Source organism: Mixophyes fleayi, chromosome 5, assembly GCF_038048845.1.
Source record: "Mixophyes fleayi isolate aMixFle1 chromosome 5, aMixFle1.hap1, whole genome shotgun sequence".
In the NCBI taxonomy this organism is placed as follows: domain Eukaryota; kingdom Metazoa; phylum Chordata; class Amphibia; order Anura; family Limnodynastidae; genus Mixophyes; species Mixophyes fleayi.
In genome coordinates this window covers 38,585,519-38,591,518 of record NC_134406.1, presented here as the reverse complement: position 1 = coordinate 38,591,518, position 6,000 = coordinate 38,585,519, and the positions used below count along the sequence as shown (strand labels likewise).

The 6,000-nt window shown below is 40.8% G+C and overlaps 1 protein-coding gene across 3 annotated transcripts in view; it reads left to right on the top strand.

Annotated features, from left to right (window-relative positions):
* The first annotated feature begins 992 nt into the window (after positions 1-992).
* The window catches only part of CUL2 (cullin 2), a 61,809-nt gene continuing 56,801 nt past the window's right edge, over positions 993-6,000 (top strand). Inside the window, exon 1 of one of the 3 annotated variants that reach the window (XM_075212060.1) lies at positions 993-1,210. The gene's annotated coding sequence lies outside the window, so the exon portion shown is untranslated. Of the gene's footprint in view, positions 1,288-6,000 lie in introns of all 3 variants that reach the window. The other 2 variants (XM_075212059.1, XM_075212061.1) reach the window with 2 other exon arrangements.

Genomic DNA, 6,000 nt, shown 5'->3' with positions numbered 1-6,000 from the left:
TTAATCTTAAATGGTGGAAATGTTATTGTTCTTAAAAATTGATACCTTCTACTTTTGGGTGCAGGGGTATTAGGGCCCATTAAGAAAATTGCACTGATATCTTGAACTGGCGATGTCTATAACAATATAATTATTACAATATAAATTGTAATTGTTTATCATTCTAACATTCTAAACTGTCAACAAAACTCTCTTATTGCAACCTGTATACTACTGAGCAAAATAACATACCTGAAATAAATGAATTATTTAAAATTTTACTAAGTGTGTTCAGCAAGCTGTTTGGTCTGTCATTTAGATTGACTTTTAAAAAAAGTTGGCATTTAAGAGAGAAAAAAAAACTTCCCATGAGGAGGAAATGAGTGCTTGTATGAATGCATTGCAGTCTCCTAGGTAACAGAGATTCACTGTAGACAGTGAATCTCTGTAGTTATGTTCAGGGGTATTACCAGTGATGTCACAGCAGGAATTTCTGACATGCTATTCTTTATCATTAAGCTTCATGTCCTGTATCAATCTCATGATTAGTAGGGGTGTCTATAGCTGTGGTTATGCGATGGAAGAGGGGGGAAGCTACTTTGCATTTTACGTTAATACATATTTGGGGGGGGGGTGGGATTAAGTATTATTTGCATCCTCAGAAGATTTTAAGAGATTAAATTTACTATATATTTCCATAATCTTATTACAGAGAAGCAAGAATCTCAGTTTTGCCATTTATTCAGCTACTTTGTTGATCCCCTCTATGTAGTTTAGTGTCATTACAGAGTAAAACACCCTGAGATATATATATATATATATATATATATATATATATATATATATATATATATATATATATATATAATTTATTTAGACAATTGTGTTATTTCACTGGGAAGAACTTTTCTCCTCGCTAACAGGAGTTGAGAGTCTTCCCCTTTCCTGCTTGTCATCAGGAGATGGAACTGAGGAAGTGTGAGCCTCGGGGGATCCCGTACTGTGGATCAGTCTATCGCAGAGACGAGGGGAGCCGAGTACGACCTCTACCGTCTGTCCGCGCTCGCCCGCCTCTCATCCCAGACCGCGGCTAATCATTCGCCCAGAAGAGTGATCCGGGAGCGGCCAGTGTGCTGGGCGGGGACGGAGCCGGTCCTCAGGAGCGGCGCACTGCGTGGGGGCCCAGTCTCCCCCCCGTGAGTAGAGCGGATGCTGGATTCCGGCATCACAGGTAATGGCAGCTGAGTGAGCGGTGTCGGTGACAGCTGATGATCTCCCACAGAGAGCTCCCAGCGACGCGTGTGACAGGTACCGGCCTCCCGTTCTCCCTCCACCCCCCGCCCGGGCCCTGGGAGCCGGGGCCTGCAGCGCTCTGTAGCCGGGGACCTGTGTACCCCCCGGGGGAGCCGGCACCTCCTCTCTCTACCCCCAGCACACATGTGTAGGCCTCTATCAGCCCGGCTGGAAGCCTGCACCCTCCCCGGACCTGGGCTTCAGCCCCTGGCACAATGCTGTGTGAGGGGCCCATGTATTGTGCACGCTGCAGCCACTGTCCTCTCCAACCTGGTGTCCTAGTCCTGGACTCCGCTGCCCAGTACACTTAGTTTCTGGCATGTCACCAGCAGGTACTACTGTACACAGGAGGCTACATGGCTGCTGTGAGTGCACGTATGTATTGTACTATGGGCCCATTGCCAGTGTCACCTGATCCTGAGATCAGGTAAAAGTTCTGTCAATGAATGGGGTAGTCTTCATGTGCAAAGAAATAGAAAAACAATTCTAATGTCATGTTGCTGTGAATGAGAATAGTGTTACTTGAAATATATTAATTACTGATGTTGATCAGTCGCCTCCAGAGTCCAAAATAATCTACGCCAATGGCACTCTGTCCGTGTGTTGGGGTGTGTGTGTGTATATATATATATATATATATATATATATATATACACACGCATATACACACAGGCAAAAAGCATATCATACTTCATGGAGTGGATTTACAGTAGAACTCTTGATTAGTCTTTCACAACATTTCTAAACATCCAGAGGCAAATTCTATACATGATTCATCATCACCATTTATTTATATAGCACCACTGATTTTGCAGCACTGTACAGAGAACTCGGTTACATCAGTCCCTGCCCCATTGGAGCTTATAGTCTAAATTCCCTAACATAGACAGACAGACAGAGAGGAGAGAGACTAGGGTAAATTTTGATAGCAGCCAATTAACCTACTAGTATGTTTTTGGAGTGTGGGAGGAAACCCACGTAAACACAGGGAGAATATACAAACTCCACACAGATAAGGCCATGATTGGGAATTGAACTCATGACCCCAGTGCTGTGAGGCAGAAGTGCTAACCACTTAGCCGCCGTGCTGCCCCTGATTCTGTTAACTTATGTCATGAAAGTGCAAGATAAGTCACCATTGCCGTTAATATAGCTAAAAGGATTGTTACTGTTATCTAAAAGTATTATTGAGCTTAATAATATACATATTATATTTTGAGGGTTTTCCTTTTTAATTTAAATTACTACATCTTCGATGCTCTCTGTCCTGCAGCAGGTTGCCCTGTTAGGTGGGAGATGCTTTGCTAACATCACAAAGACACAATGTGACTGACAGCCTGTCAAACTTGCTTTGCAGAAATGCACTGTGTGCTCCATGGCTAGTGATGTCATAGTAGCTCAAGTGGCTGTTGGCAGCTTTTTAAACTACATTTGATTCCATCAGGACACGTCATCTAAAAAATGGGAGTGGACTCTTCTCTCTGTAGTGTAATAGTGAGGTAGTACTGCAGGGCTCATGTTTGAAAACTTAAATTTTGCGGTATTGTTGTACTTTATGTAGTTAATGAGTATGATAGACTTGTATGTTTTTTGTTTTTTTTTTTACAAGTGCAGTCAACATTTTAAAAGTAATTAATGAGAAATGTAGTGACCTATGTGAGTTATTGTCTCAGCTGTAGCTGATTGGGGAGCCGTGTTGATCTTCGTCAAAATCTGTGCTTTTATGCTGTATATATTGAGAAACTTTGTGTAGGGGCATTCTATTAAGATCCTGGTCCTCACATCCACATCACACTACCAGCCACCTATCTGCCCACCCGTTAATTGTACACAGAATAATTTTCCTAGAGATTACAGCAGTTTTTAGTCATGGGTTTACACTTGTTAATTAAATGTGGATGGTGCAGAACCCACATGGAATGTGAAATATTTATTTATTGATCCAAGTAAGTGACAAGGAATGCAAAATGGACTTTAACAAAAACATGTCAACATGGCACCATCATAAAAATTCTGTAAACATTTTGTCGAATGTGAGATAACTGTTCACTTTGCTCTAAAATATATTGATATGTTTATTATACACCCATACCTAGTTTCAGGTTCCCACTTTGGGGTTTTATCACATTGGTTGCGTTGGCAGTATGTGGTCTGGTCTGTGATGGTTCTCTCGTTAGCCATTGTTACGGTTAATGGCAACGGAAACTTAGTATAATATCTTACTAGGTGGTAATGCCACTTTGAGGGGGAGATTCAATTGTTGGCGATGCACTGCACGGACATCACCGGAATGTCCGGCTGCACACATTGCCAGCCGTTACGGTAGGATTTTTCTGCGCACGTCTAAGGGGTGCGAGGGTAAAATGATTGCAGATTCCTGCCATAAAATCAGTGTGTCTCCGTGGACGCTCCAGAGACGCATAGCGCTGAGTTGAATCTCCCCCTAAGATGCCTCACCAGTATGTTGGTGTAAATAAGGTACAACCTTCTCCAGCCGCAGCATCCAAGAGCTTCCTGTTGTAGTTTATTTTATTTTTTTATATATTTTAACTTCACCCTGATTTGTTTTTGTTTGCATAATTTTGTGTTACAGAAGTAGGTGTGTTTTTAATATCTGACATTTCCTGCTTTTCTGCTTCTATAGATTTTCTGTAGACCTTGTTCTAGATTATCTGGGTGATGTTTAGATGCAATGAGATGTGTCCTAATTGCATCATTAAAGGTGTATGAAAGAGCATTAAAATATTTATCAGGATACTTTAATAAAACACTACAACATTAAGTAACTTTCTGGGGCTTTGATGAACTTTTAAAATGATGAGGCTTAAATAAAATTAAATGATGAAGTGACTTAGTGATCTCTATTTGACGATTCTTTGGACTTACATTGAGTGGAAGTACTAGCTTGCATGCCCTCCATGTAATGCAGGATGTTTGGTGAATGTTGCATGCTGGTTGATGTCCATTAGATCATGTCAGGTAACAGAAACCAGCCTCATTAGTGTGAATTGCTTTGGGAGCATTAACAAGAGACACTACTAGTCTGTATTTGAGCTGAGCAACATTTTAAAAATTATTGTGCAAAATATTGAGCACAAAATTAACCCCTCCTTTGCAGGCGGAATTTGACGACGTATTCTCAGATTTGCCCCAATCTCATGATATATGATGATATTGCATTTAATATATTATAAATACGGAAATGAACAGATATGGTAAGGAATTCTACAGAAAGGCAAAGCTAAAGCGTATCTTGACGAGTACATAGCAGTACATCACACCTTTGCGTGAATCAAAACAGTGATTTTGAAAACTTTTGCAGCAACCTCTGTCGTCTCTGGTCTGTGTTATGCACAGTCCAGGACATTGCGTGCAGTGCAAAAAGAGGTCATGTCCTCGTTTTGGTAAACGTTCACAACTAAAATGTAACCACAAATGCAGCAGTATTGGCAAATTTGTGTCCCAAAATTCAGCAAGTTGTTAGAAATCCGTCACATATTGTTGGTCAGTGCCCGTAAATCTTATATGCGGAAGACCTCTATCTGCCTGGTTTCATTTTTCTGATCGCTCTAATTGACACCTGGACCGGGTCACTTAAATGTCATATTTCTGGGTTCTGAATGACCAGTTTGGCTACCCACGAATGTGGCCATATTTTAAATTGGTTCTTTGAAGAACAACAGGGTCAGCGCTGTGGATAGCGTAAGGCAGATGATCAGTTTTATTTGAAGCAGAAATGTAGCACTGTATTTGTAAATATGGCTAAATATCTAGAAAAAATAATGTAATATTTCAGTTTCAGCAAAACTGAAAATATATTGATGTCCTAGCAACAAATTCAAGAGTGTATTCCTTCCTGCCAGCGGTCCCTCTATTTGAAGGCTTTTGTTTCTTTTGGGCCACAAAAGCCTTTAAGGTCAGATATATAGCATAGTTCAGTGTGGAAAACTTCGTCCCTTGGCGTAAGTAAGTGTTTGTCTCTGCACCAAGGCCTCTTGTTAAGTACAGGATTTGATTAGCCTGTTGGGGTGAGGGGACCTCTCCCCTGTTTACTTGGGAGAGAGAGACTCTAGGGCGCAGGCAGTTAACATGCTAATCAATCCGGAAAGCATGCTATATAGGCCAGCAAACTAAACGCAGCCAGTGCTATCACCCTGCTTCACATTGGCACTCCACACCAGTGAGGAGCGTGGGGTCGGAGGCTGGCGGGGAAGAATAGAGTGCTACTCACTATGCTATCTCTTCCAGGGCAGGATTGGGGCATTTTTTTTTTCTGCTACAAGCTTTAAATAGCATGTACTAAATAAAATAGTGACGGGTCCTCTTTTAAGTGTCCCTTTTTGGCCTAGTGGTTATTTATTTAGCCTGACCTTTGGTTCCTCTGGCAGCCACAGTCTAAATACCCAGTCCTTTCCCCTGGTTTATTTTCAGTTTGGATTAAATGTATCCAATTTATGAACCTACACTAGTGCAAAATCTGATGCCGGTACAAAGGAACTATGGAATGTAACTAAATAATACTTAATGCATTTTGGAATCTCATTGATACTGAAGTAGTTTTATTGTGTAGCCTGCTGTAAGTATTGGCAGGACATGGTGTTGGTAAGCTCACTCAGGAATATAAGTTTTCAATTAATTAATTTTGGCATTTAAAAAATAACATAACCAGGTTATTAAATTTTTGATTATACACAGTTTTTATGTAAATCTATATCAATGTTTTTAATT